General features: G+C 42.2%; 1 long non-coding RNA gene across 1 annotated transcript; it reads left to right on the top strand.

Annotated features, from left to right (window-relative positions):
- The first annotated feature begins 7,202 nt into the window (after window positions 1-7,202).
- On the top strand, window positions 7,203-9,372 carry LOC119215575 (uncharacterized). The gene is made up of 3 exons (XR_005120051.2): window positions 7,203-7,396; window positions 7,820-7,911; window positions 8,793-9,372. It is a non-coding gene; the product is annotated as an uncharacterized LOC119215575 (long non-coding RNA).
- Window positions 9,373-17,637: the final 8,265 nt, after the last annotated feature.

Below are 17,637 nucleotides of genomic sequence, written 5' to 3'. Positions count from 1 at the left end.
CAGTGAGTCTTACTGCCTGAACGAGACTCACAGTATATACCTCAGTCTTTCACAGGATCACTCTGAATAGCTTATCTTGCTTCATTCTTCTTCAAGTTGTCAGAAGTCTTAACAACAAGCCCTCCGTGTCCTTCACCATAATACCCTATTCTTACTTCTAAATATTATATACGGGGCAGTTTTGTTTAATGACTGGAATTATTCATCCTTTCAAAGCACCGAGGACTCACGGCACTCACGATACGGCACCAAAAGTGCCCACTCTGTACAGTTAAGGAGTAAACAAAAGGTACTTTGAAAGGGGCTGACTTAAATATGTATATATGAATATGGCTAGTTGAGTATTAAGTGTGTGATAGCATAACGTTGCATTGGGGCAGCATTATGCTATCACACTTATGTTACGTTGGTCTCTATGTAATGTGGCATTCAAAAACAGAGAAGTAATGTGCCCTGCTCTGTGGCAGGATAGATATCAAGGATCAGAGGACTTCTGTCTGAAAAGGACAGCATCATCACATCACTTCTTCCTGCCCAACAAAGAATGGACAGTTGGTTTCATAAAGGCCCGAATGCTTTAGAAACAAAATACACGTCTGACCCCCAGGTCGTCTGGGACGGGTCTCCTCTCTGTTCCCAAAGTCTGAACCAAATATGGAGGAGCAGCGTGCAGTTTTTCTGCTCCACATAAAGTATCTGAAACAAACTCCCAGAAAGTTGCTTCAAATACTGAAGACTTTTCAGTTTTGCTGCCGCCTTTAATTGACCCTGATTAGTCCCGGGAGCTGAAGGGTAGAAGATTGCTTCTGGGAATCTAAAAAACAGTCCAGTTAAGGTTTAACAGTCCTGGGAATCAAAAAGAGCTTCAGGCCGTAACCGTGGAAACTTTAGCAGAAGTAAGACTTCCTCTACATTTCTGCAATGTACATGTTTTGATGCGTAATGGTTTTGTGTAAAGCACTTTGAATTGAATTGTTCCTGACATACTCTACACAAATAACCTGGCCCTGCCTATGCTATGCTATGCTATACTATGCCATATCACAATACACAACACACTGCTGTTGACTAAGCTTTCCATCGTTGCCATGTCTGTGGGAGGAGCCACACGCACACCTGTGCTGCCTGGAGTCCTCTAGACACAGGTGAGCTCAAGCTGCTCAGAATCAGCGCCGTAAAACAACATGCGAATCATTGCTCTGTTCATTTTCCTGCACGAATCACATGACGCTGCGTGCTGCAAACGTCCATCTTTAGTGCGGCTGGTTCATGAGCGGAGAGCTGGGTCAGGTAGGCGCCCCGTTGATGTACATGTGTGGACAACAACTGTTTGACCTTTCATTTGCATGACCATCTATCTCAATGTGGTAACGCAGCGTAGTTGCTTCCTATTTTTGTACAAAGATCCGTAGGGTCATGTATCAAGTTTTGTCTGAGCTGCTCCCCCCCCACCCTCCCCCACCCTGGTTGCTTCACAAATCTCTGGGTTCATCAGTTTGTTTCCTTACTTTATGCACGTAGACTTCTGCCTGCTGCTGCAAATAGATCTAAAGAGCGTCCGCAAGAACAACGGTCCACTCCCTCCCCCACTTTGAGTGGTTGCTATTCCAAAAACTCAATGTTGAGTCACATTGGGTGGCAAGGATGTTGTAGATGCAGAGGAGGGGGGGGGGCAGTGAGGATGTTGTAGATGCAGAGGGGAGTGCGGGGGGGACAGGGGGGGGGGGGGGGGGGGGGCAGTGAGTGATTCGTCATGGTGCATCAGTCCAGAGTGAAATGAGGAAGTTATGAAGCCTTGTGCAGCCGTTGTAGAAGAAATGTATATGTCTTTCCGTGTACAAGTGAAAAGTAACAGTGACAACTTTGACAGTTTTGTGCCTCTGAAGTCCAGGACTACGACATAATGAAATGACTGGATGAACTGAACCACCAATCTGCTGATGCAGGAAGGAGTGGGACACCCAGCGAAGGATGCTTTGGATGGAAATTTAAGCGAAATAGGACATTGGCATTAATGCTTGTGTTTTTGTCTCCTAAGCAGCTATATTCATGCAGGTCTGTGAGCACGCTCAGCACACCATTATCTCTAAAGGCGCGAGCCACGAAAGCCCCCCAACAGCATTTCACAACCGTAACATGTTGACACTTTATTTCCCCACATTTCCTGAGAGCTAGCTCCGCTGCAGTTATCTTCCTTGTTTTGACTTCCTCTTTGCAGCGTCAGACTCGATGGTCAAACGAATTGTCTCGTTCACCGAGTCATCACTGTGAACCCTTGCGAGGGAGAGAGGAGCGTCGCCGTCTCACCCGGCTGCTGCGACATCAAAAAAACAAGACAGCCCGGACCTCAGGTAACAGATTGGCGCCTACTTTTTGAAAGTTTTGTGCACAAAAGACTTCTCGTCTCTGTTTTTTGGAGTCTTTGATGATGTTGTTGGGTTGGACACCGGAGTCCTGTCCGTTTATTCCACAGAGCCATCGGTGACCTTGCGGGATCAGGCCCCCCACTTAGTGTATTTGACAAGCTGAGTTGGACACTCTGTATCTCTGAGTGTCAGTTTGTCAAATACCCCAAGTGAGGTGTCACTTCTCTACAAATAGTGAGCCGTCCTTACCCCACGGACTGGAGGAAGGACCAAGGACACCCAACAGTTTGTGTGTCCTCGCTGTGTCTTCTGTTTAACTGTCATTTGTTTTAGCGAATCCCATGAGAGAACAGAAGCATCATTTATGCTTTTTAAAATCCAAATAAGTGTAATGAATGAACCAATAAAGGTTACAGAGGGATTTTTGCAAGTGTGCCGATGAAGAAATGTTCTTTTTCAGTCTTTTTATTCGTAGGTGTGCAGTCTCAACTCAGGCAAAACATTCAGGAGAGGTAAGGCTGCTCTGAATTTTGACCCTTTGTTATATAATGATTTTGTTTCGCATCAAGTTTAAAGACGTTCAAATGATACAACTCAAACCGTTCAAATCAACGGCGAGGTCTGAGTTTACTGATTTGTTTCCTGGGATTAAGACGTGCACACCAACGTGCATTCTGTGCCGTGTATCCATTTACATTTCCGTGCGATGGAGCAAATCAACATTCTTGACAAAATGATCAGTATCTAAAAGACCAAATGCACGACGAGACTTTTGTAGGACTGTAGAAAATAAAATGTATTCAGTGTCCTCTCCTGTTCAACATGTGGTTGCCAGTCTTTGCAACTTCAGCATCAAGAACTGAAGTCTTGTTTTTGGAAACATTTGAGGTAAAAAAAATAAATACACAATGCCCCAAATGTTCTCTGAATCTTTTACAGACTTATTGTGTAATAATAACTGTAACGATGTGTATAAGAGTGTATGATGTTTGTAGGCAGATGGGTGATCTCGTGAGGGTTCTACTTATCGCCCAATTGACGGCGCTAATCGGCCCGTCCCCTATTTCCTGTTCCTGCGGGTGCCCAGGAAGTCGTGTGTGTGAACAAATGTGTATACTTGTCTGATCTTTTAGATGTTTTAACGTGCTAACCGTTGTCATACTTTGAAAAATCACCTGATCGTTGCGGTTGCGAGCAGCCAGTAGAGCAGACTTGCACACTGCAGAATGCGGCCCGAGCCTGGAGCACATCCTGGTATTTCGACACATTGCACTTGAAACATTCCGCATTGGGAAATGCAGATTTTTTTTATTTTTATTATTCCGACATACTGGACGTGTTATGGGTAATGGAGTGCACAGTAGGTGCATGCCTACTGCTGTGCATCATCACACGGGGGAGGCTGCCAACACATGGTGTGAATCTTGAGCCCTCTGTCTTCACTGCACAACATTGGAGAGGAACGTGCAGCTGTGTTTCATTTGCACAGCATTATGTGCTGTGTGGATTTTGTTTTTAAGGAGCATCCATATCAGGTTTCATGGTTAAATTGCTTTCTTACAATCAAGCACTTTCAAAAATAAAAAACGTTCACATTGATGAGATGTGTCGCACACTGCCATGTTGCCTTGAATGATGGCTTGACCTCGGTGGTGCAAATGTCACACCGTAACCACGTTTTTCTCTGACCTCTGAGGCGGGAGGAAATGTTCTCAAATAATAATCTTAGTCTGTAAAACCCTCATCAAACTGTTTACACCCCCCCCCCTCCCCAAATTCATAATTTCCTGTCTTCTATCTGTTGCTGTACTTCCACCAGCATGTGGTGGTAGAGCTCCGTTCTTTGATTAGATTCAAACGTTAGACCAGCCTCACTTTGAAGAAGCTGATATTGAGCATCACAACACACAAATACACACAATCAGTTCCTTGAGATGTGAATTCTTTACTGGATAGAGAAGCTCAGACGAACAACACATGTTACAACAAATATTTCCTTCTAAACCACAATTTATGGTTTAATTTGTAATTACAATTTTTATTTTATTCAGTAATGTGCAATATCCATATTATTGTTATATGTTGTTATATTATAAGGTATCGCACTGTATTTAATTTACATTTCATATGAGCAATAATGAACTCAATCATTGAGACAGATCTTATATTTGAGTTCTGTTTGTTTCACAGTTTACTTATTCGTCATCTCTTTACTGTTATCATATCCTATTTATTGTCATTGTTTTGTACTGATGCCTATGACTGCTTTCCCCTTTGCGTTGGTTATACTGATAAAAAAACGTCTACAAAAGAGCTCCTAATAAGGGTGCAAAGCATTGACATGTAGTGTTCTAATTAAAACATTAAAGCAACAGCAACACTTTTGGTCACTTCAAAGACGTTGCGCAAGTTCCCTAAATGCAGCGCTCAACACAATTCATACTTACCGGATGTTGTTTGTTTACAGAGAAAGCAAATCCATAGCCAACATATGGGGTCGGTTAGGGGAAAGAAAAAAACATTTTTTAACTGCTTGCTGTTAAACAACATGAAGAGTCCAATGAATTGTAAACCAGACGAAAAAGGTTGTTTAGTGCGATATGTTTAGTTCTTCACTGCACACATGTTACACATGTCGACGTGTTTGCATTTAGAACTGAAAGTCATGAGGTGAACGTGCTGTATGTGAATGACACGGTCAGTTAAGGTTCGTGGTTAAAAAAAAACTCACATGTTACATTTATTCCAGTCCAGGCTAATTATCTAGATACGAAACACAGAGACATGAAATGAAACCAATGAACTAAACCAAAAAAATGCATTCCACAATAAAGTTTGCTAAGACTTTCATACATTTGTAATATATATGAAATTAAATAAAAAGGAAACAACAAATAATAATTGTAAAATCCTGATCTTTATTTTATATACATTTAATTAATTAGTAACCTTATTTGGTCAATTTTCCCCCACACTAAAGTATAGACTTCACTCTCACCAATATCACATTTGACCTGCATGTGACTTACTTGTCTGTTTACTAGCTATATTTTAAGTTTTTATTGAAATGAATCACAGTCTCTGAGGTCTTGTTTTAGTAGATTCGGGACCTGGCAGAAGCAACTTATTCTCTACCACCACCACCACTAGTGTCTGAAACCACAGAAGAAGAGCAGCGTGTGTGCTCCTGGAAGCACACAGATATATGAATTGTAATTCAGTGTTCTGTCAGCAGTTCAGCATCAACTCTGTCAGGACCTCAGCAAACAGAGCCAAACACAAAGGCAACTTTTGTTCACTTGATTCACTGTCTAAAATGACTGAAATAGTCTGAAATACTTGTTTTCAATATTAATGCTATTGAGACATATGAACACGTTTTGACCAAAGAAGGAAACCTTTTTCTTTACCGTTTTAAGTGGCCGCTGAGGAAATATTAGTGTCACCACCTGTAAATTAGGACCGGTTTCTGACATCCCGATTTGGGTCATTCACGTGTAATACAGCCTCAATGGAAGGAATTTGTGAAGAAGCAGAACTTCTCTATAAAAGCACGGTCCGTGTTCAACTATAATTCTGAAAGGAACGTTCAGTTCTGCCGTCTTCGCCCTGATTTTCATCCACCTGAAATGGAATATAGCACTTATTATAAGGCTCTCTAATAGGTCCAACATTCTGCATCAGGTGGCCCGGTAACGAGGTGCTTGTTTCCAGTGTTGTCCGCGATGGCTTTAGGAGATTGATGACCACGTTGTTTGCGTGGGAAAGGATGTCACCGTTAAGCAGGAAGCGAACATGTGGACGGTTTCTTTCCAACCATTCCAGGAGGAGCAGCTGCTTCAAGGTCTGTGAAGTCCTGAAGTCCCACTGAAGGATGTCGCTGTATTTGTACTTTGTCCAGACTCACTTTCTCAAAACCAACCTTCTTCAATCCTGTTATGAAGATCCCTTGTGGCCTCTCTTCAGGTGAGCGCTTGGCAGAGAGTCTTTTGTGCTTCTGTTTTCATGGCGTCCTTCTTCACATCCAGCTGGGAGCGGATGACGTTGTGGCCGTCTTCAAAGAGATAAACGACAATGAGGAAAGCTTCCAACAGAATGGTGCTTCTCACTTATACAAGTCTTGTTTAAAACACTTAAAACAAAATAAAGTTGAATGCATATAATGGATAATGGAAATGAAGGAAGGGCTCATCAGCATTGCTTTTAAAGTAGATAAACTGGATTGACTGGATTATTTATTATTAGGCAGCGTTTTTAGCATTTAAAAGGAGCCATTTCTTATGTGTGAATGTGGGTGTGTGTGTGGGCGCATGAGTGTGCGCCTGTCTACAGTGTTCATCTGGCTCTCTTTACTACTCATTACCTATTTAAGACTAAAACACAGTTTGGACGTATAAATAGTCATCAGACAAAAGAGTGCTGGGATTTAACTGTAAACGCAACTCTATTCAGGAAGGCTGCAGATTGCTCAGCACTAGAGGAGGTCAACTCAGTGGATGCTTCTGTAACAAAGTAAAAAGGTTGTGTTGTTTTTCCTATGATCTGACACAAGGTGATGCAGAGTTTTGTTTTGATCATTCTTTGTAGAAATGATCTCTCCCTCCCTCAGTGCAGACTGTGGCGGTACTAAAGCCAAAGGTCGATGAAGCCCTCAGGGTGGGCCTCAGCCAATCAGCCGTAAGATAGTCTTGTCTGTGTGATGCACAGTCACAACCAGTCTGAAGAGGGTGGAGTCAAATCCATTTCAATCAATGTCACCAGCTGATAATAATAAAACAATTAGCAAGTGATATAATTCCGAATTCCTCTCTCCTGCTGAAGCAATTTAACCCCAAACCCGGCCCCACTCCTCCTGCTGCTGAAGCTGCCAGAGGAGCTGTTGAAAGAGTGTTTTTTTTAATGCGGGCCACCAGTATATCTCTGCGTCAGCTGCAGTCTGCTTTGGATCAGCCTGTCCAACATGGACAGCAACAGAATGCGCACACAGAGGGACCTGCAGAAGATCACAGCAGCAACCTGCTTACCCCCAGGTACCTGAAGCTTCAGTGCCACTGACCAGGACTGGATATTTGGCTTATTTTGGGTTAGGGTCGCTCCAGAGTGCTGTTTGGCAGAGCCTCTCGGACCATGGAGTCCTTCATTACAGTGTCCTCATGTTTAAACCACTTCCCCTTTTGCTTTACTGCCCTCTATTTCTGGTTGTGGGATAATGAAAAAATAATTTTTCATGGACAAAAGCATTTGTTTGCAATGTTAAAAACAAAAATGTAAAACTAATAGTAATAAAACACGGTGTAAACAAACTGAGTATATTTGTAAATGCAAGATTTTTACTCTTGCATACATATCTGTACATTATTTTCTGTAAAAGTGCATTGGAAGGAATACAACCTGTGAAAATCCCTGTGTGTTTACACACACTTCAACAGATTATTCTTTTTGGATTGTTGCAGAGAAGAACCTGTCTGCGGCCGCAGGGGGGCAGAGGGGAGCGCTCCATTTCACTCAGGGGACATTCTGGAAAAGATCACAGATGCAATATTAAGTGAGTCAAGGCCTGGGACAAAAGTTCAGGACAATGAAACACACACACGTTGCCATGTGCTTATGTCAAGGGTTATCTTTTGAACCTGGCGTTATTTCGTTTCTCAAAACACACCTGTGTTGTTACGTGAACAGACGGATGTGTGTTTATGGCAGAGATGCTAAATGCTCACTGGGTAGCGCATTCCTAATTTAAGAGAGGCATCTGGGGACTTCTCTGGAGCTTGTGACAAAAATGTGTGTGTCAAGTAAATGTGGACTGGGCCCACATAAATACGATAAGTAACCAGATAACCAATGTCTAGAAACCTGTTGCCCCGGTGCATGCTGGGATATTTTACACTGTACACTCCGGTTGTCCCAGTTTTACCTTCATCTCACATCTTTAACTTCATGCATCCCTCAACGCATGCATTCACGTGCCGTCCAACACGTGATTAATGAGAACTGTAATCAGACCAACGGAGGTCACCACTTTTCCTTCCTTTAAAATAGATTACAATACAATTGATAGAAAATGTTTCTGCCATGGGTACTACACTACACTACTCAGGGGTGTGGGGGCGTTTTAAAGGAGCCATTGGTGGATTGCACTGCACTATTTGAGTTTTTGTAACGGTTTGCATTCTCCTGAATTTTCAGTTGGAGACTCATTTTTGTGATTATTCCCAAACTACATAAATCTCCCAATGTTAATATCAGGGAAACATTGTGTTGTGTGCGTACAAACAAGCTACTTCTTTAATAGTTGTTGGACTGCAATAGAAGTCCATGGCCAAGAGGAACACAATTTATCAGGCTTTAGGTACGCAGGCCAGATGTGTAGGATCTTGTAGTTTTTGGTCATTTCTGGTGATTCTTTTGCCCTTGTCTTCATTTCAGGAATGGCTCAATCAAACACAACAAAGTTGCCATCCAAGTTTATGTTGCAGATAGGAAAACTCCCCAAGCACTGCCTTTCTTACTCCATGGTTCAGTGTGACCCCATTAATTGTGAATGTTGCACTCTCAATGTCACTCTGACTTGTGCTCGGAGGAGCCAAGCATCATTTTGTTGGAGATTGTTAATTGAGGTAGAAACATAGTTGGAGGAGGATTACTTGTTCCCTGCCTGCTACCGAAAAAGTAATTCAAATAAAAACATCATTGAGCTCACATAATTAGTTTTTCAGTGACTGGCTGAACATCATTATTATGCTCAGCTCATACCATTGTACTTAATTGAGGAGGATCCTTTTTTTCTGACTAGATAATTTTGGGTATGGTTTGTCTTTGAAAGTTGGAGAACTTCAACAAATGTTACTGTGGTAGACAGGTCTGCACTTTTTGGACAGTTTTGGACCTTAATAAAGTACCAATAGATAGCATGCTAGCACTGACCAAGAGGGGGGAACATAGTAAACACCGGCTTAAAGGTATACTTTCTGACCTGCTTACAAAGCTTCCACTCATTTTTAAATATAATATACACTCACCGGCCACTTTATTAGGTACACCTGTCCAACTGCTTGTTAACACTTAATTTCTAAGCAGCCAATCACATGGCGGCAACTCAGTGCATTTAGGCATGTAGACATTGTCAAGACAATCTCCTGCAGTTCAAACCGAGCATCAGTATGGGGAAGAAAGGTGATTTGAGTGACTTTGAACGTGGCATGATTGTTGGTGCCAGAAGGGCTGGTCTGAGTATTTCAGAAACTGCTAATCTACTGGGATTTTCACGCACAACCATCTCTAGGGTTTACAGAGAATGGTCCGAAAAAGAAAAAACATCCAGTGAGCGGCAGTTCTGTGGGCGGAAATGCCTTGTTGATGCTAGAGGTCAGAGGAGAATGGCCAGACTGGTTCGAGCTGATAGAAGGGCAACAGTGACTCAAATAACCACCCGTTACAACCAAGGTGGGCATAAGAGCATCTCTGAACGCACAGTACGTCGAACTTTGAGGCAGATGGGCTACAGCAGCAGAAGACCACACCGGGTGCCACTCCTTTCAGCTAAGAACAGGAAACTGAGGCTACAATTTGCACAAGCTCATCGAAATTGGACAATAGAAGATTGGAAAAACGTTGCCTGGTCTGATGAGTCTCGATTTCTGCTGCGACATTCGGATGGTAGGGTCAGAATTTGGCGTCTACAACATGAAAGCATGGATCCATCCTGCCTTGTATCAACGGTTCAGGCTGGTGGTGGTGGTGTCATGGTGTGGGGAATATTTTCTTGGCACTCTTTGGGCCCCTTGGTACCAATTGAGCATCGTTGCAACGCCACAGCCTACCTGAGTATTGTTGCTGACCATGTCCATCCCTTTATGACCACAATGTACCCAACTTCTGATGGCTACTTTCAGCAGGATAAAGCGCCATGTCATAAAGCTGGAATCATCTCAGACTGGTTTCTTGAACATGACAATGAGTTCGCTGTACTCAAATGGCCTCCGCAATCACCAGATCTCAATCCAATATAGCATCTTTGGGATGTGGTGGAACGGGAGATTCGCATCATGGATGTGCAGCCGACAAATCTGCGGCAACTGTGTGATGCCATCATGTCAATATGGACCAAACTCCCTGAGGAATGCTTCCAGCACCTTGTTGAATCTATGCCACGAAGAATTGAGGCAGTTCTGAAGGCAAAAGGGGGTCCAACCCGTTACTAGCATGGGGTACCTAATAAAGTGGCCGGTGAGTGTATATTTTATATATCCCTACTAAATAAACATGTATTTGCACGCTCCTGAAACTAGCTTCACTTGTGTATTCCATTGTCAAAGCTGCTGTAGCAGAGGTGACGACATTTTGCATTGTAGCAAAATGAAGGGAATCGAATGGCTGCCTGAAACTTAATCCAAATATCAGCTTACACAGACTTGTTAAGGTCCTAAAGCTGCTGATTATATCACAAGAAAGCATGAAGTGTGCAGCCCTAACGAAAGAAGCAATGCAATATCTACTATAATCACCAGGAACACATTGCTGTCTTTCAGCTATTTACGGTTTAAGAGGCGGTCTGCTAAATATAAGCTAGTGTCTAATTTTATCACTCTGTTAAACTAAACCCAAGTTGTTTAAATAGCCAACTGAAGGCAACCATAACTAACGAAGGCCCATTGTTGAGAGCAGGATGAATAACCTCCGGACACGTCTGCAAAGAAGAGAGGATGCATTTAGTGCTGACGTAATTCTTAGTTTTCCATATGATTTACATTAAATCAACTTACTGCACACGGTCAGCTTTAATTATGTAAAAGTGATATTGACCCTTATATTTTGTGTTTTTGGTAAGTTGAATATGAAAAGAAGGATTAAAATGTGAATGCATCACATTTGTAAACAGGCCCTCAGTTTGACTCAGCTGACCGTGGGAGGATTAAACATCAAGCAGAAGATTTCATTTAATAATTACATTCCCGACATAATTGCAAAGCCAGTGCAGTCCTTTCACAGTAATCAACTTCTGTGTTAATAAACCTCACATGATATAACGCTCACAACAGATTGTTTGTTCAGATCCACCATGGATACAGCACTCTGATTAAGTGATTCACCGATTCACCTTTTTCAGTCCTGATACCGACAACTGGGCTTTAGGTCGATGTATTACTAATCAGATTGGTCAAACTAAAATGTAAAAAAATAAGCATGCTAAGTATTGAATTGTTATTATTAAAATAATGGGATGTGATACCTCATTGACCGATAGTCTTGGAACCGATATATCTGCTTGCCTTCACATCCTGCACATGCATCTAACCACCAAGACTGTGATTTCCTTGACCTGATGAAAGTGACCTTCTCACTTAAGACTTCTCTGTAATTCAAGTTCATTTAAAAGACTATAAGTTGTGAATTACCAAACAGTAGACCTCCTCATACTTCATTTTCCAGGACAGATTAGTGTCATATTTGACTTTGGTACAAAGCAGACCTTTTTTGACATGTTTAGGTGTTAAGACTTCATAAGTTCATATCCCTCCCCACATGTCTAGCCCTAAGTTCTTATTAAAAAAAAGTAATTAAAAACTTTGTAAAATATCTAAAAAGATACCACATTGCTTTAGTTTAAGACTATATTAGCAATTATGACCGTACCATCTCAATTCTTTTGACGGATATTTAATGGGAAAACACTGGAAAAAAAGAAAAGCAACTGATGTGGGACTCATTTTGACCTCGTTTCAAATTCAGTGTAGATTTTGAATGCTTTCTTTATTCAGAGTGAACACAAATGTGATGCAGGTATTGCTGTTGGTTTGAGGTGATGCAGAGACATTTAAAATGTGATTCACTGCAGTTTACTGAAGGATGTTCCTGCAGAACTTGCACAGCAGCTTTATGCAACACCTCTGAGCTGCTAAAGAGCTTCTGGGCTAAGATACAAAAACACATGTCAGAATACTTTTGGCTGGAAAGACCGGTCTCAATATCGCAGAATTTTATGTGTGTGTAATTTATTTTGTTTGTTTTTTAAGACTATGAATAAAAGTATTTTAACTTTTATTGAATCAGGCTTTTGGGCTCTTTCAGCTAGTGATCTTTTTATGCGTAACTATCTGTGGATACCATATTTGACTTCTTGAGCTGCAATTTGAGGTGTATCATTAAGAGGCATTTCTTTGTTTAGCCTCTAGAAGTGAGATTGAACTCAAGTTCTGTAGAAAATGTCACTGTGATCACATTATCATTGTGGAAAAAGCAGAGGAGCAGTGTGTTTAGAAAGGATTTCCTCAGTGAAGCAACTGATGTTTTGATGTGTCAGAATCTGTTGTCTTATCCTTGGGTAAGATCACTATTATCAGTCCCTTTTGGTACACAGTATACCACATATATGGTATATGCAGTACCAGTTAAACGTTTGGACACACTTTCACATTTAATTGAATAAGAAAGTGTGTCCAAAAGATTGACTGGTATTGTACCTTTCTGTACTTTTTATATTACTTTTAATCTTCCAACAAATGTGCATGAAAGGATTTTTGTCAGACATTAATGGAGACTACAACGTTGAGACATAGCACGTTACTGACCACCATCACCTGGTCTTCAAGGAGAAACAGCAGAGCCTGCCTATTCTTTCTGCATCAACATCAATATGGAAACTAAAGCGATGTATTTTTCTGGTTGGCTGAACACAACAGATTTGGCATGGTCCTTTAAGGACGTTCATCACATTATGAGTTCCTATTTGTTGTCATTTCTCTTTTATTGTTCACTCCCTTCAAGAACTTCCAGCAGAATAAAGCATTCTGAAGGCCATGAATGACTGCCAGACAAAAATATCCCGGATAAGAAACGTCGACTGCAACATTTAACACCTGCATTTACTACTTTTTACTCTTCCCTATAAAATGCTGGAAGAATAATGCGTCCGTGAAGGCCAACCCAGAAGTACATCACACGGGTTCCCTCAACAAAAATCCATTGGGTTTTACGATGAGATTATTTCAGCACCTATGACTTTCATGGATACTATGCCCAAAATAAGAAACCTTAAGCAAACTTAACTTGAGCGTGAGTTTCTATGACAACGCTTTTAAGGCAGACTTGTCAGCATGATAAAGTTAATGCACCACTGGTATATTTTATACCCTGAATGGAAGTCTACTGAACCAAACCCGTAGTTCAGCGCAGCTTGAGAGAGGTTTTTATACGGTTTAATCAGTGAAAATGATAATGTGAAAACAATTTTTATTGTAGAAATGAAAAATGCAAGTCAAAGCCAAATGTCGTGTTCCAGTGCAGTGACATTAAAATGTTCTATTTGTGTTTGCTCTAGCTTAAACCTTGCAGGCTCCAAAGTGAGAAAACCAACATGCAGATTAAACTTTCCCTGCTTAAGTATTTGCCAAGATTTCAGATTAATAACTTACTGTCACTATTAGTTTTTCTGATAAGATATATACTTCACTCTCGAGCTGAAAGAGGTCATTTGATTCAGCTTTATTCGCTATGTATGCTTATGCATGGAATTTGGCTGGTTACATGTGCTGTCAATTACAAAAGCACTGCACATACAAAAACAAGAATACATATATTAAGAAATGTATAAACAAATTAAGAAAATGAACTATACAATTTAAATACAAATATATTTTTACAATGTCCCTATATGGCGTACAATGCTGATTGGGCCTATCAGAGGGGAGGCGTCCAACAGGTTGTGTCCAGGGTGAAGGGTCTGCAGTAATCTTTGTGGATTACTGCAGGGGAACTTTGTGTGATTGGCCTCTGACGGTGTGAATGTTTGAACGACCCCAGAAACCTGCAGTTGTTGGTGTAGAGGGAGAAGAGCAGTGGGGAGAGCACACGTTCCTGTGGGGCGCCGGTGCTGATTTTTCCAATCCCCACCTGCTGCATTCTATCGGTCAGGAAGTCGGTGCTGTGGGTGTTGAACGCCAAGCTGACGTCTCAAAACGGAACCCTTGCATGTGAGTCGAGGTGATGCAGCATGTGCTGCAGCCCCATGTTGACTGCCTCTTGCCCGGTAGCCAAACTACTGGGGGGTCCAGCATGGGCCCCTGGGATGTTTTTTAGGTTCCACACCAGCTTCTCAAAGGGTTTTAATGACCACTGACGACGGGGCAACTGGCCTGTAGTCATTTAATCATGTGATGGAGGATATCTTGGTGACAGGATGATGGGGGGGGGCTTCACACGGCTCCAGTGATAGGTGGTGATGGGGGCCAGCTGGTCAGCACAGACTGTTTCCTCTCTTTGCATATTTTAAGTGTCGGTGGGGGGGTCGGTTAGCAGAGAAGGAGAGAAAGGGTGGAGGTGATTGTTTGATGATGGTGGGGAAGTGTGTGTGTGCTTGGGGGGGTGCAGTTTGTATCCCTATGGTTGTAATGCACTTGCTGTAAGTCGCTTTGGACATGTAATGTAATGCTGTCAGCCAGTTTGTGATCCTCCACACTGGGGGGGGGGGGTGTTCACTAGCAGTAAGTGAGTACTTGCAGGCCAGGTCGTTGGCTGAAAACCTCTTTTTCCTTTTCTCCGTGTAGCTCTTCTTCGCTGCCTTGATCGACCTTCGCCGAAGGGTTTCCGGCCCGGTTGTCCAGTTGTCCCCACTTCTCTTACTGTTACTCTTTAGTCCAACGAGGCTGCCTTTCAGTAAAGAGATAACTGCAGGAATGTGTGGGAGAACAGAGAGGGGAAAAAAAAAGCAAGGTTTCCGCGAGGCAAAATGCCAAGGCTCAGACGTTCTTTTCCTGGAAAACAGACATCTGTGAGAGTGGAAGTTCAAGGTTACAGACTGTTCAGACTGATGGTATCTTTAGCAGTGTGCATCCAGGTGGATAATGCACACGCGTGTCATTTCTGACATTAATTGAAGAATATATATAAACACTTTTTAGCATCACAAATGCTTTTCCAGTTTAAATGGTCCTTTTTAAAATACGTCTTCCTGTCTCCCCCCCCCCCCCCCCCCCCCACTCAGATGTATCCCGTCTGATGGGATTCTGAGGGACCTCCTCTCTGGTCCTCCCGGTTTAAAGGGCTGATGTGGGCGGCCGACATGTTTATCTCAGTTGCTGCACTGAAGAGATTGTTGTCCCCGACAACATCAAGGTAAATGGGGATCAAAAGCAGGGATCCTTGGCCTGCACATACTGCTTGGTAACTAGCCAATGCTCGGTCATATGGGTGAAGGGTGTAGTCCATCTTTATACAGTAAATGTGACATGTTATACTATGTGTTGTAAATTAAACTTCTTAATCAAGACTCAACTAACGGACTCAGAAGTATCTGCTTTCAGTTAGTTGAGAGAGAAAGAGTCCTCTTCTTTCTTTCTTTATTTATTGTGAATTGGTGAGCCTCAAAGCTCAGTGTAGTTAGTAACAGGCCTTTTGCTTTAATCTGATAATTGTTAACAGAGAGCCACAGGAAACAAAAGAAGGCAAAGAAGAAGAGTTGCATTTTTCTGCTGATGATTCTTTCTACTTATCTCTTATGGACTCTTATTTGTTTATGTAACATATTTTCTTTTCCTTTTTCCTATTAGATGATTCACCTCATTTTATGCCAGACGCAGTGTGTTTTTAGTTAATCTAGTTATGCTTGGAGTCTGTGGTATTTTTGTTTGGTATAATTGCTAAACACAGACAAGAAAAAAACAAAATTCGGCATTGCACCTTTACCGTGGTTTGTGTTGGGATTTGAAGTCTTGGGGCGACTTTGACCAATCTGACCAGCAACATGTAAACAGTTTGACAGTGAAAAGCCAGATGAACGTACGGTCCAACTCTTCCGTGGTAAGAACCACTTGTGTTCGTTACCCCCACATGCCACCTTGGTGATGCATGCCATTTGGAAGGTTCCACCAGTGTGAAGAATCCTTGACATTTTTAGGCAGAGCAACAAGACAAATGTCAGCATATACAAGAATAGGCAAACAGCACCAGCACTTGTAGATGCAGCTCATCTAGAACGGCCACATTGTCAAATCGACAGAAGGCTGCCTCCCACACCGAGTCGTGTTCTCCCAGCTGGCAATGGGTAAAATAAGGGAGACGTATAAAAGGAAAACTCAGTGAAAGCCCTCTTTAAAGAAAAGTTAAGATCAGTACTCAACCAAATGAGAACCCTCAGATCCAATGTAATTATGAATCAAACAAAACACACAGCACCAAGAACAGAGCATGTGTAGGGCATAACTCGGATGTCTGCACAGAGGTTCATGGACTCTGCCAAAGACATGCTGTCAGGGTCCGAAATGCATAGTAAATGTATATAAAATGTAGAGCCTGACACAACTGATTTGTGTAAAATTGGTGGAGTGCCCCTTTAACATCGGTTGACTGCCGCTTTTGAGTGCAAAGTAAGAGAAATAGCCACGCACCATGGCAGTCAGGTCAGCTCTCCATCTGACCAGCGCTTTGGTACTCCACAAAGTCGTTAAGGTCCTTAAAATCATACGTTAGAAGAGGTTTCCAGCAGTTTGTCCCCCAGCGGTTGGCTTCACTTCACTTCCCTGGAGTCGTGATCTTAAACCTTCGCTCAAACCTCTTCCTGTTTGCGGACAAAACACGAGGAGCTTTGAGGTATTGGATCCAGTAAAGAGGGTTAGAAAAAAACTTTTGAAGGCCTTTGGCCTTTTTACAAGCCCCTAAAGTGACTCCTTGTGTGAACCTCATCATGACTCAGAAATGCTGCTGGAGACAACTACGCTACCCACCACAGAAGTCGGGTGGAGGACTTGCCATTCATATTTTTCTCTGTCCTCGGATGGATTTTTGACTCTGTGATTGCGTCACAGCCTTGTGAGACGCAGGTATGGAAGTTGATGCAAAATGAAGCCAGAGTCTGAAAATGGAAGCGGTCCGAGCAAGTTTGACCTCCTCCATTTGTTTTGAGTTTTTTGTTTCAGGGCATCAGAAAGGATCGGGGATAAAAAAAGGCAGCATCTGTTCAGAGTTATAGTAAGGGCAAAGCAATACAATATCGCACTGATTTCATAGTTTCACTTCTATCTCCCATACCACATGAATTATTTCAGAAGATTACATCATGAAGGTTAATTTATTTATTTATGCATCATCATTCAAACAAAAACGTTAGGCCTTGTTGTCGATAGTATATTGACTGCTGGGGTTTGGCTTCTCAGGGATCTCCCCTGTGAGCCTCAGCTTCGTTCCAAGCTTAAGTCGTCACGACGCGACGCAATGGTCATTTCACATAAGCATGTGAGGTGAGGCGTGTGGCTCGCCCTTGTGCATCGAGGCAGCGACG

This window comes from Pungitius pungitius, chromosome 16, assembly GCF_949316345.1.
Source record: "Pungitius pungitius chromosome 16, fPunPun2.1, whole genome shotgun sequence".
Lineage (NCBI taxonomy): Eukaryota > Metazoa > Chordata > Actinopteri > Perciformes > Gasterosteidae > Pungitius > Pungitius pungitius.
The sequence above is the reverse complement of the archived record's forward strand: the minus strand, read 5'-3'. Positions and strand labels throughout refer to the sequence as shown.